The following is an 18,986-nucleotide window of genomic DNA, read 5'->3' as shown; positions in this document are numbered from 1 at the left end:
TACAAGCACGGGGAGAACATGCAAACTCCACACAGGATCGTTCGATCTCATGACCTCAGAACTGTGCCGCACACGTGCTAACCACTGTGCTGCCGTGCTGCCAGGACTTTAGAATAATTTGTTTTAATAACACACAAAAAACTTATTTTTATGTTTTGGCACTCAGGTATAATGCTTCTTTAAACATATTTTTATATTATGGCACCGTATACCAGACAAACGTGTATGACGAATTTCAGCCCAGTTTCCATCGATTCATGGAGCGAATGTCTTTGACACAGATTTGGAAGTCACTGCAATCCCAAACTCAAGTCATTTGTATTGAAATTTTAAGGACGGTCGTCCTCGACCACTGTCACAAGTACGGCAGTTTGACATTGAGAATCCTTCCGGCCCAATTGGGTTTCCGGCAGCAGCTGCGTTCGTCAAAAGCGTGCAAAAGCGCGGCATCGGCGGCGTAACGAAAGGCTCCCGGATGAGCGCAAGAACAACACTACTCCCAGAATCTAAAAATAGATGCGTGTCAAGGCCCCCGCAGCCTCCTGCTCCGCTTTGGTCGTCTTTTTACTGCCTGTTTCCCCCTTTTGACTGACGTCTGCGTGCACGCTGATCATCAGTATTATAGAATCCGACGGGCGCCCGACAACATGACGATAGCAGCCCTGTGCCAGGGATGATGACGGAAACTGCAATCTTTCGGAGGCTTAGGTTAAATACGTCATTACAGAATGACGAAAAAAAAGGGCTTCGGAATCCATAATTAAATGTCAGGCTTTAAATTAGACTACTAGGAATACATTCTTACTCCGTCGGCAGAAATAAAGTTTGTTCATTTTATGTGCATGCATGTCAGTTCTCTCTCCCAAAAATGAGAAAAATCATTCTCAAAATAAGTAACATTTTAATATGTAGCAAACAGTAGTTTTAACAGTGTCTGAAACTCATGACCAAAAGTTACCGGAGACCAGGGCAGACAACTCTGAAAAGTTGCCTGCCCAGCGATAAAGTTGCCTGCCCAATTTTTCACAACTTGAAACACAATAAGAAGACTAATCGCAAAAAAACAAAAACATTGTTGCAAAGTATTAAGGATTGATAATCAGAATATATAACAGAACAACGCTTTAAATTTAAGTTTATTATAAATCTACTTATAACATTCATTGCATGTATATGACATCGCTGTTTTCCATCTCCCATCAGTATGTATTTACTCATCTTCATTCATCAATGTTTGCGTTGCGTCGTCTGCTACAAGCCACGTGAGCTGCACTTTCCATGATGATCTTAATGTACGTTCACGTTTTGTAGCGTCATACATTTTGTTAGCTTCTTTTGAATCTTTCTTCTGGGGATGAGGTTTTGGCTTGATTCCTAACCACTTATCCATTTTTCTTGTGTTCTCTGTGCGTCGACTTTGGAAATTTTTTTATATAGAAGTAGTGGAAATATTTTAAGAAATTCTATGATAAACTGCCAATGTAGAAAAAAATACTTGAACAAAAAAAAAACCTCTTCTACAAATCGAAACCCTATCCATTATCTGCACAACTTATCCTCAGTAGGGTCGTAGGGTGCTGGGCAGTGGGCAGGGGAGACCATGAACTTCTTGCCAGCCAGTCGCAGGGCACACAGAGACAGACAACTCACTCGCTCATTCAGACCTAGGGACAATTTGGACCTGCCAATTAACCTTACATGCATGTTTTGGGAACGTGGAGGAAACCCACATAGGCACGACGAGAACATGCAAACTCCACAAGGGGGAGGCTGCAGTAGCTGGATTTGAACCCTAAACTCCTGCACCGTAGGGCTGCGCACTAACTACCCAGCCGTCGTGCCTCTCCAAATCGAAACCATTTAGCTTATTTTACCAGAAAAAAACAATTAAAAATAGCTCAGAATTTAAAATAACATCTCAACAGAAAATAGATTATTTTAGTCATTATGGTAAATATTTCAGGAAATGTTGATAAAAGCTGTCAAGATACTAACTTCCACAAAATGAGCCCATTCTTCTTATTTTAACACAATTTTTTTTAAATATTCTAAAATTCAAAAACATCTATCCAGCAAATAGTGGAAAATTTCAATCATTTAAAAAAAGTAAAAAAAAACACTTAAAATGGGCAAATCTACCTTATACTAATTGAAACCAGTTTTCCTATTTTACTTAAAAAATAAACATTAAATATTTTAAAATATCTTAAAATTAGACAAATCCTTCTTATCACAAGCCAAATATTTTGATGATATAATTTATTTTTTTGCAATTTAAAAAAAATCCTATCTTTCATACACAAAACATTTTGAAATATTTTGAATCTACTGATCAAATTTGAAAATGATCTTTAAAATGATACCATAATCAAAGCTTTATGTTAAACCATTTCAAAGATATGGCCCTTTGAATTACGGCCTTCGATACACTTTTCTTTGTTGAAAAACTTGAGAAAATCCTATTTAAAGTTTTCTCTGCTTTTTTAGTGTGATGGTATTCAAATGTTTTTACAGTTTAAAGGACAGTCTAATTTTTAAGTTTGTTTTTGACACATAAGAATTACACTAGACTGAAATACATTTTAGTAAATATTTACTGAAATACAAATTGAAATAATTTTAATATTGTTTTCTAAAATCGAATTATTGAACTTTAATCGCAGTTTTTTGTTACGTTCCCTCTTTATGTGGATTATGAAACTCCGGAAAGGTGTTTTTGAACGTCAAATCTTTTAAAATAGGGAATTTTTTATTATTTTCCAGTTTTTTTTCTCAGTTGTCGGCCTGTAGCTAAAAATAGAATGTTAATACTTGCAACTCATTTCGGCAGAGCGGGTCACAAATGATTACCATGAACATTTTCTGCCAATGGGGTTAGAAAATATTTTTTGCAATGTAAAAATAATTGTATTATTTGGTGCAAAGTTTTGCTTATTTTAAGTGTACGTTTTCATAAGATACCTACCATACATTTAACTTGTTTTTCCCATACTAAAAACAAAATAAATTGGTGACTTTGGAAGATGACTAATAACTGTGATTGAATATATTATACATCCAATTCTTAAAATGTAATTGAGAAAAAAAAAATCGATGTGAAACAATTTTCCTTATTTAAGTCAAGTCAAGTTTATTTGTGACGCCCTTTATCACAAGGAATCTCAAAGGGCTGCACAGACCACAGACTATTGCAAACTACAGATTATTATTACACCATCCCTCGATCTAAAACCTACATGAGGGCAAGGAAAAATTCAAAAACCTCAACATGAGGAAAATGAAAAAAAACTTTGAGAAGGGGCCGCACATCCTTTTCAGGATGAACAGGCTGCAATGGATGTTGCAATAACAAACAACACACAGAAATTGTCAACATGAAATATAGGTTATTTCTAAGCTATAGAATATAAGTGTGTTTTAAGCCTGTGTTTAAACAGATCCACTGAGGTTGCAGATCGAATCTCAGGGGGTGAAGTATTCCACAGCACCGGGGCCCGAATGGAGAACGCTCTCGAACCTGCGGATCTCTTCTTGGCTCTTAGGATCTCCACTAGACCAACATTTTCAGAGTGAAGGCTCCAGACCGGAACATATGTGGGAAATTAAATCTCAAAAATATTAGTGAGCAGTCCATGATCTTGTATACTCCCAACAGAACCTTAAAATCACATCTTAAGCTAACAGGGGGACAATGCAGGTTAGAATTTGCGTAATGTAGTCAAACTTTAGGGATGAATTTCCTTTATTTTTCAGACGAGCAAGTAAAAAAGTACTAAAAAAAGAAAATTTACAGTTAAAATTTGCAATATTTATGCAAATGTTCTATGTTTGGCAGACGGCAGCTCTTTGGTTGGCGCGCAGCCCCACAGTGCAGTGGTTCAGGGTTCAAGCCCAGTTACCGCAACCTCCCCGTAGGGATAGAAAAACTAGTAACAAAAAACGTAGTCCATTAAAAGATAAATCTGAGGAAAAGGTCTTACAGAAGCAGCAAGGTGTAGAGGGCTTTCTTGAGAGCAGTGTGGATAGGCATGGACATCAGACAATCCCATAAATAAAGTCAGTCAAAGCTGTCCCTAAACACACGCACTTAAGCACACACGCACACACTAGAGTTCTAATGAGCACCAGGTCTGCCCAATTAGTTGTAATGGTGCACAGGAACCTCACATAAATGGGTAAAAAACATATACAAAAATATACAAAGGTTCTTCTCAAAAAAGTTAACACATTGTGGCAAAGCTCATTATTTTCTGTAATGTACTGATTAACATTAGACATTCTTATATTTTAAATTCATTGCACACCGACTGAAATATTTTAGGTCTTTTATTGTTATAGTATGAATAATTATGGCATACGGCTCATGAAAACCCAAAATTGTTATCTTAAAAAAATACATTATGAAAACGTGTTCTAAATGAGCTACTGTCCTAATCATTTGGGTCAATGAATTAACTCTACACACCAGCAATTGATTCCTGAGGCTGTTTAAAACTCCAATTCTGGTTCTTTACTCAAAACCGCAATCATGGGTAAGACCGCTGACCTGAAATCTCTGAGCGAGTAGGCTGTTCCCAGAGTGCTGTCTCAAGGCACCTCAGTGGGAAGTCTGTGGGAGAAAGAAAGTGTGACAGGAAATGCTGCACAACCAGAAGAGGTGACCGGATCCTGCGGAAAATTGTGGAGAACGGCCGGTTCCAGACCTTGGGGGCCCTGAGGAAGCAGTGTCCTGAGTCCGGAGTAGAAGCATTCAGAGCCACAGTGCACAGGCGTGTGCAGGTAATGGGTTATATGTGCCGCATTACCCAGGTCAAGCCCCTTTTGAACCTGAAACAGGCAGAATCGGCTGACCTGGGCGACAGAGAAGCAACACTGGACTGTTGCTCAGTGGAGAAAAGTACTGTTTTCGGATAAAAGACAATTTTGCATGTCCTTCATAAATCAAGGTCCAGAGTCAGGAGGAAGTCTGGGGATAAGGAAATACCAAAATGTCTGAAGTCTAGTGTCAAGTACCCACCAGTCTGGGATGGTCTGGGGCATTATGTCAGCTACTGGTGTTGGTGCACCAGGTTTTATCAAGGGCAGGGTCAATGCAGCTTGCTATCAGAAGATTATGGAGCACTTCATGCTTCCATCTGATGAAAAGCTTTATGGAGATGAAGATTTTATTTTTCAGCACGGCCTGGCACCTGTTCACAGTGCCAAAACCACTCGTAATTGGTTGACTGACCATGGTGTAACTGTGCCAACCTCCTGAGCTGAACCACCTAGAGAATCTGTGGGATAATGTGAAGAGGAAATTGAGAGATACCAGATCTAACACTGTAAATGAGCTCAAGGCTGCTGTTGAAGCATCCTGGCCCTCCATAACACTTCAGCAGTGCCACAGGCTGATTGCCTCCTCGTCACGCCACATTGAAACAGTCATTTCTGCAAAAGGGCCAATTATTGAGTGCATAACTGAACATACAAAACTCAATTCCAATGAAGTTGGGAAAGTGTGTTAATTGCAAATAAAAATTGATCCAAGTAAATTGCAAATTCTTTTCAACCCATATTTAAATGAATGCACAGCAAAGACAACATATTTATTGTCTTCACTCATAAACTTTATTGTTTTGGGAGAAAATCATCAACTCTGTAATTTGATGACAGCAACACGTGCCAAAATAGTTGGGACAGGTGTCAATAACTACTCAGAAAGTGGATGAATGGAAATCAACCAACTATTTGCAGGTGAACAGATGAATTAGGAACAGGTGAGAGTTGTTACTGGGTATAAAAAAGGGAGACCCGAACAAGCTAAGTCATTCACATGCAAGGATGGGGCGAGGTTCACCTCTTTGTGAACAACTGCGTGAGCAAATTGTTGAACAGTTTAAAAACAACATTCCTCAAAGTACAATTGCAAGGAATTTAGGGATATCATCATCTACAGTCCATAATATTGTGAAAAGGTTCAGGGAATCTGGAGAAATCACTGTGCGTAAACGGCATGGCCGTAAACCATTATTGAATGCCCGTGACCTCCGAGCCCTCAAGCGGCACTGCATTAAGAACCGACATCAATGTGTAAAGGACATCACCACATGGGCTCAGGAACACTTTGGAAAACCACTGTCAGTCAATACAGTTCGACGCTATATCCGTAAGTGTGGGTTAAAACTTTATGTTGCAAAGCGTAAGCCATTCATCAACAACATCCAGAAACGCCGCAGGGTTCTCTGGGCCCGAGCCCATCTAAAATGGACTGATACAAAGTGGAAAAGTGTTCTGTGGTCTGATGAGTCAGTTTTCCAAATTGTGTTTGGAAATTGTGGACGTCGTGTCCTCCGGTCCAAAGAAGAACAGAACCACCCAGACTGTTATGCACGCAAAGTGCAAAAGCCAGCATCTGTGATGGTATGGGGGTGCATGAGTGGCCAAGGAATGGGTAACCTGCACATCTGTGAAGGCACCATTAATGCAGAAAAGTACATTCAGGTTTTGGAACAAAGTATGTTGCCATCCAAACAGAATCTTTACCATGGGCGCCCTTGCTTCTTCCAGCAGGATAATGCCAAGCCACACACTGCACGTCTCACGACAGCGTGGCTTCGTAGTAAGAGGGTGCGGGTGCTTGACTGGCCTGCCTGCAGTCCTGACCTGTCTCCCATTGAAAATGTGTGGCGCATTATAAAGCGCAGAATAAGACAAAGGAGACCCCGGACTGTTGAACAGCTGAAGCTGTACATAAAGCAAGAATGGGAAAGGATTCCACTATCAACGATTCAACAACTAGTCTCCTCACTTCCTAAACGTTTATTGAGTGTTATTAAAAGGAAAGGTGATGTAACACAATGGTGAAGAAGCCCCTTTCCCAACTACTTTGGCACTTGTTGCAATTATAAAATTCTAAGTTTATCATTATTTGCTTATGGAAATAAAGTTTATGAGTTTGAACATGGATAATCTTGTCTTTGTGGTGTATTCATTTAAATATGGGTTAGAAAAGGTTTGCAAGTCATTCTATTCTAATTTTACTGACATTTTAAACTTTTTCCCAACTTCAATGGAATTGACTTTTGTAATTATTTGGAAGTTGACGTTTGTTTTAAACTAAAAATACCTTTTTTTCATTGGTCAGATGAAATATGCTCGTTATTTGAGAGAGAGGGATTTGTGTTTTTTCCTTACTATTTTTTCCCAAATCAACAATATTAAAACAATAAAAGACTTGAACTACTTCAATTCTGTGTAATAAATCTAAAATATATGACATTCTTGGGGGCCCATATATATATATATATATATATATATATATATATATATATATATATATATATATATATATATATATATATATAAATATATATATAACCTAGAACTCAAAATGTAGTTCTGAATAAGAGAAACATTAGAATTAAAACATATCACAAAAGGCTCTGGCCAACTCTGAAGTGAAATTCTCGTCCGTCTCCCAACAAAAGTTGCTAATCCGGGGAGTTGCCATGGAAACATCTAAAGGAGCCACTCTCCTCCTAACAAGCCAGCGTGCATCCGCAACGATTTCGAAGCCATCCAAATGTCACAGTTTACTTTAAACCCACCAAATGATGACAGATACTCCACCGTTTTGTCACCGCTATTAGATCTCTGAAGCACCTTTGTTTTTGTTTTGTTTGTGGGGATCTTAAAAGCAAAAAAAGTCAGATATGCTGGTCTTACCTTCACGCCAGCATCTTTTGAAGGTGTGGAAATAATCTTCTAGATTCTCGAAGACCAGTCAGGGTTTTTTTCAAGTCAGTATAAACAGGGAAGAAAACACTCAGAGGATGCACTGAGCAGCTGCCTCTCGTGATGCCACATCTCACACTTCCCCCAATCAGGCTTCTATTGATAGCAGGAAGCATCAGAAAGCCTCATTAGAAGAGATTATGGAGATGATTATCTGAAATCATTTACCTTATACTGGCTCTAAGGGATGCTAACATACATTTCTTTACCTGCAAAGTGACCAAAAACCTATTTGAAGTCCACCTATTGAAACATAATGCCAATTTTGATGCTATGTTATTGCGCCTCATACTCGTGAGTTGAAAAATATTCCTCGATCTATTATGCCCGATCGCATATTGCTGCAAGTGGGAACCGGCAGAGTGATTTGTTTGTAAAGGTTGGTGGCTTTTTTACTCCTCTGTCCATCAAAAACTATGATGCACTCATGTGGCTACAATCCATTATCCCTAATCCTATGTTACAGCAAGCGTGTAATAGCAAAGGGCCTTTTTGCCAAGTAGTGTGCCAGTTTGGCTCGCCAAAAGTGAAATGCACAACCGCACTATTGTCGGGCCTGGCAGCTCTTTTTTTGTAATTACTGTATTTCCGCCTAAAATGAGATGCACTTGTGTGGCCGCGATCCATTATCCCAAGTGTAGACTGGCAGAAGGCACTTTTGTCGGAAGTTGAGGCATTGGTCTGCCTAAATTGAAATGCACTGTTTTGGCCGTGATACTTTATCCGCAGTCAACTATTGCTTAGAGGCCGAGAGAGAAAATTTGTGTCATGTCCAGTGTTTCCTCTAAGCTGCGCGCGTGCGCAATTGCGCACTGCTCGCACATTATCAGCGCACAAGAAAATCTAGTCAGCGCACAAAAATGAGGGCTCAAAATTACTAATTAAGAAGCGACTTAAGTCAAAGTTACAGTGCAGAAAGGTAAAAATACACGGGTTCCCCTGACGTTGTGTTCTAAATGCGGTATTTTGAAGTCAGTGTCGAACGAAGTTGAAAAGTAAAGTTAGTAGAGTTTGTCGGGAACCGGCTTCTTCGGCTCGGCTCACTAAAAGAAACCGGCTCTTTTGGTTCCTAAACGGCTCTTCAGGTTGTTTTTGCTTCTTTAATCTCAAGATGACCAAATATTATGTAAAACTATGCACAAAGTGACTTAAAAGAAGGGGGGAATAGAACAAAAAAGAAAAAAATACCAAAATGAAAAAGTAGTGAAAAGCTGGGAGAGAAAGAAACAAAAGGAAGAGAAAAAAAAGAAGGAAAAATTTTGAAAAAAGCCAGAAAAAAAGAAAAGAAAGAAACGTAGGAAAAAAGTAAATGGAGAACAAAAAGAAAAAAGTAACAGCTCGGAAAAAATAAACACAATGAGACTTCTTTTAAAGGAATTTTAAAAAAAGTAGAAAAAAAACACAGAAAAAGAAGAAAAAGATTGTGTTGCATTCAAATAATTTCCAATTGTATCAAGTGAATCTTGATGCCAACATTGTACTTCCACTGAAAAATGTACAGTTCTGTATCTTGCAACAGACTAAATAAGCCCCCAAAAATGTTAATATTATGCGATAAAAATCAGGAAAAAAAAAGAAATGGATATCTTGTGAAAGAATTGTAAGAACAAACGACGCTTGTAGGCCGTACAACCTTTGCAATAATACATGAGTCAATTCATTCAAAAGAGAACAATAATTTTGCATTGCCGAAAATTCAGCAAAATGTAACTTGATGTCAAGTTTTGGACATGTTTGATAATTATTTATCTTGCCACACTTGGGATTATGGTTGCTCACTGTTGTTTCAAGCGTTGCTTACCGACTTTGTGTGAACGCTCAGACCCGTGTAAAATTAGAGGGAACCTTGTTCATGTCTTTTTCCCGTTCTTTCCACATGAAATAAACAGCACCTCTGCGACCGTGATCCAGTATCCCCAGTCTATTATTGCCACAAGCGGGGACACACAGGTTATAATGAGCGAGATGGAGACCACTTGACGGATTTTCCTATATCGTGGGGATTCTGATCCCCATTAACTGCGATGAACAAGGGATTACAGTACAAATAAATTTATTTTTGCGTGGGAATTGATTCACAATAAACTATAAACTAGACATTGTTTCTACTGAATTCTGAGAAAATAAATACTGATCCAGAGTTGATAAAGCTGCGGTAACCAACCTTTTGAAGCCGAGTGCTCCCTTTTTCTTACTTTTTGATATGTATTTCCAAAATATCAACTTTATCATGTTTATACAGTACTATGCTGTTACCATGTTATTTCCTGGTTGTAATTTTTAAAAGTAGGGTAGAAATAGGCGCAGGCAACCCCTAAAACACCACTAAATCACAATGACTCATCACTGGTGAACTCAGATAGTCCAAGAGGACTACTTGGGAACCACATTGGTGACTCCTGTACTTAAGTGTTCTAGTAAGCCTCCTTCCACCAGAGGGCCACAAACGGCTTTTGTAAGGGGCACAGGTGTGTCCAATCCCTACACACCTGTCCCTCATCATCTTAGCCCTTTATATATGACTTTTTGCCAGTTTTTTTGTGATTTTGTGGGTTTTTCTTTTGCGATTTTACTCTTTGCATTTTCCATTTTCAGTTTCAGTCTTTTTTCCTGATTTATACTTTTTTTTTAGGTTTTGTTTTGTTGGGGCATTTCATTATTTTGTGAATCCATGTTTGTTTGCTACGTGGTACCTTATTTTGTTATTAAATACGATCTCTCTTCTTGAGCACCCCTGCCTTCAGTTCCTGCTTCCCCCACATAGGTACACCCTAAAAAACAATTCCATTAGCTACTCATTTCGATAATAAAATAGTGACAGTGAGAAATATTGTTGTTAGTATGTGAACTTGTTGTGAACTATTTCAAATCCCTCGTGACAGCAATAGGTCACACCAAACACGGCGTGTGATTTACCCACAATCCATTGTATGCAGGGACAGCTCTTGATCCGCTTCGATATTAGCATTTTAGCACGCTACTAGGGGCTAGAAGGCTAAACTAAGCTCCAAGGCTTTAAAGATCAAATGCAATAGCATGTCTTTATTCATCTATCCTCCAACCATCCATATACTCTTTCCACTTCCTCCACCTTGCCGTCGTTCCCCCTCTCTCTTTATTTCCCATCCTTGCATTTACTTCCCCGCCCATATCATCTCTCCTTCAATCTGTACTCCACCCTTGCCACTTCCTCCTGCTGCATGTACTCATTAATCCTCTCTTCCTTCTGAATTCCAGCATCCCCTCATGTCACATTCTTCATCTCCTTCACTCCCCTCCATCCTTGGATTCCTGTCTTCATCCCTCAATATATACCCCCCCATCCAACCTCTCCCGTCCGTCCCTAGGGCTCTTTGGAATGAAACATGGAGTCACAAAGGCTCTGTGCAGGCTGAGCTTATATGGAATTAGCTGAGCAGAAAATTCCTTTTCATGACGACATGCAAACAACCTGCTAATCTCAGTCATACGAGGAAGAGCAGCAGCAGGATGAGAAGGATTGTGGCGATGATATTTGACGACACAGACCACTTGCGAATATGCGAATCGACATTTATTATGCCACTTGATGGATTCAGGCGTATTTAACGTTGTGTCCGGTTTTGCTAATTGTCAAATATTCTTTAAAATAACATTTAGCAGCCTGAGTATGCTTATTATCATAAGTGGACGGCAATTCGACTGTAGTTGGTTTGTGGTGGGTCCTGCGGCTAGTATGAACGTCGGTCCTATGGTGGCTAACATTAGCGTCACTCTAACTGAGCAGCTAGCTTATTAGCCATTGTCAGTTGCTGATGGTAGTTTTAATTGTGCCTGATGCCTCCGACGATCTGCACTTAGGCAAAATAAAGGCAGATGTCTATTAATAGCACAGAGATAGGAAAACAAACACACGCTTGGTCTCTGTGCTGGCTGTATCCAGACGAGTCAGGATACACAATGTCTCTGACCGCCAGGACCGATGCTTGTCACGCATGATTAACAGCATGGAAGCACGCAAAGATGACATGATTTACCCTGTGCAAACCTTAATAATCATCATTAGGAACTATATATCATGCGTTTAAACTTTGATTCAACACCCTAATCTGCGCTTCAGTAATAGATGGCAATATTTTTCAAAATATGGAATGTGATTTAAATACACCCACCTTGTTTTAGAACAGTAAGTTGGTCAAAGATTTTATACAGTTATCACATCGTTACTCATTTGGTACTCATCATACATTAAAAGGGGCTCCATTCTCCTTTTTGCAGTGCAGAAAGGTAAAAATACACGGGTTCCCCTGACGTTGTGTCCTTAATGCGGTATTTTGAAGTCAATGTCGAACGAAGTTGAAAAGTAAAGTTAGTAGAGTTTGTCGGCTTCTTCTGACTTTTTCCTCGTGAAGTCAGAAGGGTAGTATTACTATGGACTTCATTCGTTCCTGATGTCACAAGACATGCTTCTCCTATATGCGTAAATCAAGCTTGAGCATCTGTTGTCTTTGTTGTTTCCTGGATAGAGATAGGCCCATGGAAAAGAGCCTGGCCGCCTACCTTTCTCTGCAATGGCTCTGTTCTGACTGATGTTAGTGCGTAGATTCCATGATAATTAAAGAAAATAACATCTATGTTTGAAACCTTATTTCAAAACCCTAACCGTGACCTCAATCAATATTTTTAACCAGGGCTGGACGAACCTTTAGATTGGCAGGCCACATTGGGGTAAACAATTTTGCAGAAGGCCCAGGAAGGAAGAATTGTTGATTTAATGTCTTTCTATCTACCAATACAGTCAGCAAATCAATACCTCCGCAATACAAGAAAAAAGATAATGTATCCAATTTGTCTCATATTGTTGAACAATTTATTTGCAGTTATGTACAGTTTATAGTTCACTTTTTTATCTATACATAGACCGTTTAATCATATTGGCTTTGAAACACTAACTTATGTCCCTTTTTAAGAACTTAATTCAAACATATGCATTGTAAGACAAACTTAACAGGGCAAGTTTGGATTTTTGTTTCATAAAATTTGATAGTTATCCTTACGGGTAAAGGACAATATAGCCAGTTTTTTGAATATTGAGGACACAAGGGATAAGAGTGGCATCAAATCAACACATTTTTACTAGGATTACCTTTTTTTTTTTTACCATTTTATATATATCATCATCATGTTTTTAATATTTGAAGGCGAGATTAAAAAAACCTGATGGGCTGTACGTGGCCAACTGGCAGAGTTTGCTCACGACGATTTTGAACCGGTTTTAAGTCTCTTGGCAGAAACTCTCTTACTTGTTCATTGCTGGTAACCCTATCTCAGTTCCAAACCCTATTTTTCAACTGGTAGCGACTGCTAGTTGTTCTACTCAGCAGCAGCATAAGCTTCCCTTCCGAAACCTTTTTGTATTTGATGAAGTCAAGCAGTTCTGACCTCCTCGGTGGGCTCATTAGACGTCGGTAATGATTTGAAATTTCCCACACTGCATTGCTTCACGTTCTCGCACTACATCTTGTCATCTGTTTTTCCAGCCGGAGGTGCGCCTCCAAGCCGAAGCTCCATCTGTGTCTACTTCAGTCATCGGCGCACAAAAAACACACACACGCTTGCCAACACCTCCAGCACTTTGAGCCCATCTCAGCACATGCGTAGCGTTACGTAAGCCTGACCCCGTGTTTGTAAACAGCACAACTTCCTTGATGAGGCCTGATGCCACAGTCATCACCTCACACTACCCACAGCACCTGCGAAAATGATATAGGGTTTAGAATAAGGGTTTTCGGTCAAGTCAAATTTATTTGTATAGCCCTTAATCACAAAATGTCCCAAAGGACTGCACAGGTTACTATTACACCATCCCCTGATCTTCAACCAACATACTGGCATGGAAAAAATCAAAGCCTCAGCACGAGGAAAATAAAAAACCTTGAGAAGGGGCCTTACAAGTTGTTCTCCCCCTTCCAGGATGACCAGGGTGCAATAGATTTAGTATTGGGTAACAGTTCACAGAGCATGGTGAACATCAATAAAAGAAAACAAAGGTAATATGTTGAAATTTGTCCAGAAAGTGCATGACACCAACGACACCTCAAGCCTGTAAAATAGTTCAAAAAGTCCATGACAACAACGACGCAGTTTACCATCTCTGCCGGCCGGTCGATGCAGGCGTTGACATGCTTCAGGTCCAGATGCTGGTCCGCTGACTCATCTCGAATCGTCCTTCTCCCTCATTTTACCACCAGCCAGGAAGTTGGAAAATGACAGGAAAGGAAAGTATGAGGTGGGCATCCATCATAAGCTTTTGAATAGAAGTCGGTCTTAGGTCTGGATTTCAAAACTTTCACTGAGGTTGCATATATTATCTATGGAGGCAGAGCATTCCACAGCACCCGCGGCCCGCACAGAGAACGCTCTTGAGCCTGCAGACTTCTTCTTGGCTCTAGGAGTCACAAGTAAAAAACATTTGTATGTTACTAAGAGAACCTTAAAGTCACTTGTTAAGCGCACTGGGAGCCAGTGCAAGTTAGCTAATGTAGGAGTGAAATACGCAAACTGGGCAGCGCGGTGGATGAGTGGTTAGCGCGTCTGTGGCACAGTTCTGAGGTCATGAGATCGAACTTTCTTGTGTGGAGTTCGCATGTTCTCCCCTTGCTTGCGTGTGTTTCCCTGCGGGCACTCCGGTTTGAAGTTTGGAGTTAAAATTGGTTGGGATTGAATTAGGATTTCTAACAAGAGTTTTCCGTTTCAAACAAAAGTTTGGGGTTTAAATTAGGGTTTCAAACAAGGGTTCTGAGTGCAAATTAGGGTTTCAAACAACGATTTTGGGTTCGAAAAAAGGTTTCTAACAATGGTACTGGGTAAAAAATAATGTTTCAAACAAGGGTTAAGGGTTCAGTGAAGGTTTCAATATATGGTTCAGGGTACAAATTAGGATTTCAAAGAAGGGTTCTATGTTGGAATAAGGGTTTGAGACAATGGTCCTGGGTTGGAATTGAGTTTTTTTAAAAAGAGGTCTGGGTTTAAATTACAGTTTCAAACAAATTCATGTCAACTTGAACCGGCTATAACACTTCACTCGCAATTGACTTAAATTAAACTGGAAAAAAAATAAGACACTGTTGACTACAACTGATATTGGACTACAACTGAGATTGAATTTAAAAATGGCTGCTAAAATTACCACAAATCAGACCTTATATAACACCAAATGTTCTGCTAAATGTTTCCAGTCAACCTCACGTGGCACCAAGAGCCCAAACTCTGACGAAATCCACTGAAAATGTCTCATTATGCTCGGTTGACTCCAGCCTTTGCCTCCCCCAGGGCAAGAATGTCATCTCCAATCCCTGCTGGAGTCTCGGCATTACCTTCCCACCTCAGTTCGCCCGGCCTCCTTTCGCTCAGCAAATACAATTAAGTCGGCTCAGTGGGAGCGTCTCGCCGTTTTGGTCGCGGCTCGGGTCCAAAGTGAGGTGAGCTGGCTGGCCGTCAAATCTCCCCTGCTTGGACTGAATTGACAAGATGCCCACACATGTTAACTTTACTCCTCACGAACACACAATGGCAGCAAGGCCGGCTCATTTTTGGGCAGCATTGAAAACAATTGCATCAAAGATAATGGCTATATGGACAAGTTCAACTCATTATGTATATTACTAGGGCTGCAACTAACAACTATTTCAATAGTCGACTAGTCACTGACTATTATAACGATTAGTAGAATAATCATATAATTATTGTTTTTCTTCTTTAATTCGGCATGAAGTTGATTTGATTATGTTGCAAATGATGACAAAATAAGAAAACTAGGTAAAGTGTAAAATACATATTTTATTGAACATACTGCCACAAACATTTGGCACAGTGCTCAGTCTGTAGAAACATAAATCCATCAAAAAACCCTGTCCATTAGCACCAGTAGAACAGTAAAAAAGCAAATATTATTTGTATTTTATGAAGTACATTCAGTGGTCTGTAACAAAAGAAATAGGAAATTCTCAAGGGTTTGAAATCAAAAGGTTTTAACAACTGACATTTATTGTTTTTAACGTTTCAACAAATGACGTATGTTCTTCGGACTGCATGCAATTAATGTCAAATCCATTTGTCAAGCTCAGTCTGGCATAATGCTTAAGCTCTTTTATTGCAGAATATATATATGCGAAAATGAACAATGCGGGTCATCAAAACCGTATTGGCTTGAATGTTAATTGAAAGTTACCGAGGCGAGTCAGAATCCGTTTTGTTCTATTGCCCAACGTGCTTTCTGTTTAAATGTTCGTGCATCGCCGAGCTACTGCCATGATACACAAGGTCTGCTTTGCAAACTTAACAGGTATTTTTTTTTTTGCCCTATGCAGGCTAAAATACTCCCAAACCTTTTAAGATATTGTACACGTATTTGATGTTGACACAATTATTCCTGTATGTTGTTGCTCGAGGCTGAGACGCCATTGCGTATGAGCAACCCTCAGCAGGAATTATAATCATTTCTGATGCTTCACTCTGTTAGAAAAATCCGCCTGGGAACAATAGTCAACAATAAAATTTATTATCGATTTCTGTCATCAAAACTGACCTTTCGTTGCAGCCCTAATTCTAACTATTTATTCCATATGGATGCTATTAATGGAATCATTGGTGAAAAATCCTAGTATACAATATTCAGTAATAAGAGTGTACAGTGCCATGGTAATGGATATATAAAATCAATAACAATAACAATAACACTCCTGTCAACAAAATCAGAAGCTATCAGTGGGAAAAAGGTGTTATAATTGCTTTTTTTTTTTTTTTACACTTTATACAATGAATATCACGAAAAAACGGCAGCCGTCTGCGATGATTGACAGGAAGGCTTTTCACAGTCTATTATCGCACTAAATATCTGACGAAATGTCCCTAACAACTCTGCCTTCCATAAAGAACAGTCGTCACCCCTCTCTTTTTTCCTGCTTCTGGTGACTCACGTTTGACTGATTCAGAACTTTACGTATGAGCTATTGGTACTGGTGCAGTCTGAACGGAGTGGCGTAGGTCTCGTGACGCAAAAGGCTTCTCGAGCCTGCACAGACAACGAAATTGCTGCGTGGTGCCCTTACGTAAAACCATTAAAGTGGATGGCGGTCACACATGTTATAACATACATGCTCAGGCACGCTCATAACAACATTTGTCCTTGAAATGTGTTGCTTTTGTTGGTGACACATTCATGTTCAATGTGTATGTGAAAGATATCACTTGCTGTGGCCTATGAAAAAAAATCACAAGTCCAACATTCATTTTAGTCAAATAATGTCAAATAAATAAAATGAGAATGAGTAATCAAAATGAATATAAAATAGATAAATGAATACAAATACAAACACATTGATTGAATGGAACAGGACTGGGCAAACTTTGCCGGTCGGGGGCCGCGTTGGGTTGAAAAATAATTTATTGTTTGTTTTTTTATTGATGCACTACAGATGCGATAGATTGGCAATACACAAGTGAAAAAGATCCAATTCTTCTAATTTGGTAGAGTCACGGTTGCCAATTGGCCCGGCCCGTTTGGCGCCAGCTGCGCCTTGTTGACTGATTGGCTTCCCTCCTATTTAAGCTCAGTGCTCTCACTCACCCTTTTTCAGTCCGTCAACGAACCTCTGCACCCGCAAGACGTGTGTTTTGACTCTGTCCGGTTTTCTGCTTGTGTATCCTGCCTGGTATCGTTCCCATCTATTTTGTCCTGTTTGGTATCGATCTCCAGTGTCTGGTATCGTTCCCGTCTATTTTGTCCTGTTTTATATTGATCTCCAGTGTCTGGCATCGTTCCCGTCTATCTCTTTCTGCTTGTTATCGGACTCCAGTCTCCAGTGTCTGGTATCGATCCCGTCTGTCTCGCCCTGCCCGTTACCTTGCTACAAACTCCAGTATCGGGTATCATCCCTGTCTATCTCCTGCTGTGTGATATCGTAGTCCAGTCTCCAGTATCTAGTATCTATCCCGTCAGTCTCGTCCTGTCTGATATCTGTCTCCAGTCTCCTGAATCTGATATCAATCCTGTCTGTCCCGTCCTGTCCGGTATCGACCCCGATCTCGTCGGCCTCTGGCTTCCTGTTGTTCCACGTCAGACTGCTGCCTTATTTCTTCCGCCCAGCGATCGCTTGATCACTGGCGTTTTTGTTAACGTGCATGGCTGCCCCATTTCCCGTAAAATAAAGCTTGTGTGAGAAACGTTATGCATCTGGGTCCTCCTCCTGCTCTGGTTCTGACAGCTAGATTGTGACATCGTGCTCATTCCCGTGTGTTTTTTTGTTTTTATTTCTATTTGTTAGTGTAGCATGAAAATGGTGAAAGTAAGTAGAGGCCTTCTTCAAGTACAGTCCAAACGCAAACCTGAACCTCAGGAAAGATGAAAAAGGAAGAGTTTGTTAAAGCACGGTTTAGAAATGCACATGAATGTACGCACATCATAAATGAGCTGGCATAGGCTGCAATGATGACACAATGTACTCAATACACAAAGGGACAATGGAGACAAGAATGGATACACAAATATATATTTTCTCAACCATTATACATATTACCCGGGTATTTGTCTAATTTTTCTTTGGCGGCCCGGATTAAGAAACCTTACAGGCCTGATTTAAATACAAATGTTTCCTAGCATTTTGCACCCCCTAACCCATGTCATCAAGTGCAACGAGGACACCCAATTATGAAAATTTATTTTGGAGTTACGCAACAAGGCCAAACGTGCCACGGCGCTAATAGCTGCTGTTCTTACTCAAGCGGTAATGTTGACAGATCAAAAAGCCTAAAAAGGGGACAGCGGCCATTTAAGCACTGATGCGTTACGTCGGCAACTGAACATGAAAACACCGAAAAAGAATGTTTACTGTTCGTCTGAGATGTGTGCGCTGATGGGTAACAGGCTAGCACATATGCTATCCTGAGGCATGATGTTAGAACTCGAAAACAGATAAGAAGAAAAACTACTTGTGGGAGTTATAACTAAAAAATAACAGCCTTTTTTTCTTGCCTTACCTCCCGTAGCTGTTTGCAATTGTTTTTCATCATTAACACCACCAAGCACTCATTTGGGTCTTCCACAACCCCCACTGTCTCTTCTGGTCCATTGGTTCACAGGACTGCTGGGCTTAGCTCAGAGGGGATCTCAGCTAGGCTACAATGCAGGAATATGCTTTTATTTACACTCTGTTTGTATTTTTGGTGAACTC

The sequence above is a fragment of the Urocampus carinirostris genome, chromosome 4, assembly GCF_059441175.1.
Source record: "Urocampus carinirostris isolate Australia breed hairy pipefish chromosome 4, RoL_Ucar_1.0, whole genome shotgun sequence".
Lineage (NCBI taxonomy): Eukaryota > Metazoa > Chordata > Actinopteri > Syngnathiformes > Syngnathidae > Urocampus > Urocampus carinirostris.
This window is presented reverse-complemented; position numbering follows the sequence as displayed.